We start from the raw sequence: 1,273 nt of genomic DNA, 5'->3' as shown, positions 1-1,273 counted from the left end.
TCCTTGACGGTCTAAGAGAGCATATGTTCCAGCTGGACCTTAGGGATCAGCCAGAGCAGGCTCGTTACATTGTTGTTTGGGATAATGTCAGCTTCCATTGTGCTGCTCTGGTTCGTGACTGGTTTACGAATAACCCGAGGTTTTCTAACATCTTTCTGCCTGCATACTCTCCCTTTCTAAACCCGATAGAGGAGTTTTTTTTTTCGGCATGGCGGTGGAAAGGATATGACCGAGAACCTTATATCCGTGCTCACCTCCTCCAGGCCATGGAAGAAGCCTGCCTAGACATATCAGTAGATGCATGCCAGGGGTGGATCAGGCATGCAAGAGGATTTTACCCTCGCTGCCTGGCTAGGGACAATATAGCCTGTGACGTGGATGAGATTCTCTGGCATGACCCAGAACAAAGACGGGATACTGAGGCGGAATTTTATTTTTTTTTTTACAGTTGTGCTGTGTAGTACATGAATGAATAAAAATGTGCCAATGTATACATTGGTTGTGTCTTTTGTGTTCATGTGAATGTTTTTGAGGGGGAGAACCACAAGCAACATAACTTACCAGTTTTGGATATATTGCTTTGAATTTATTGCACCAGTGTGTAATCCTGTGTTGTAGTGTGTTTTTGAAAGCTTGTGTGTGTGATGTCTGAGGGAAAAGTTTAGTTTTTCAGCAAGAGTGAATGGTGTAATAATTTTACTCAGTTGTAAGGGAATTAATCATTAATTCATTCAGGTTTTGATAGGACTCGGATTTGAAGAGCCTGATTCGAATTGCTTCTAAATTTGATAGTTTACACTCTTATCAGCTACTCGGCCAGCGAGAAGTTGATGTCAGTGTATATTACCAATTGAATATGTAAATTTTGTATTCTCCCTGGCCACGGGTGAAATACAATTATGATCATTTGTCAGCTCTTAAAGAGGTAATTATTATGAGTAAGCTACGAGCTAGGTAGCAAGCAAGGATCTTTTGGCAATAGAGTTGACACGGAAATTATATGACACCAGACAATTGAGTATTTATAAATGAAACCTGAAATTTATTGGCTATTCTAGATTACATAAACTTAAGCTAAAACACACAATACACGCATAGTTTCAGAGGAAGGAAAGTCTGTTAACAGAGTTATGAGTTTCATAGTTCTACCTCGTTTTCACGAGTGATGGAAATTCACCTTAAGAATTCACAGAGCAGCGAATCTAAATTCACCAGTTCAGATTAGAGAGTTGTTGTTTACTTGCGTTCTGCTGGTTGATAGCTGAGGTGACTC

Source organism: Sinocyclocheilus grahami, unplaced genomic scaffold (assembly GCF_001515645.1).
Source record: "Sinocyclocheilus grahami isolate Dianchi unplaced genomic scaffold, SAMN03320097.WGS_v1.1 scaffold593.1, whole genome shotgun sequence".
Lineage (NCBI taxonomy): Eukaryota > Metazoa > Chordata > Actinopteri > Cypriniformes > Cyprinidae > Sinocyclocheilus > Sinocyclocheilus grahami.
Note: the sequence above shows the minus strand (reverse complement) of the source record.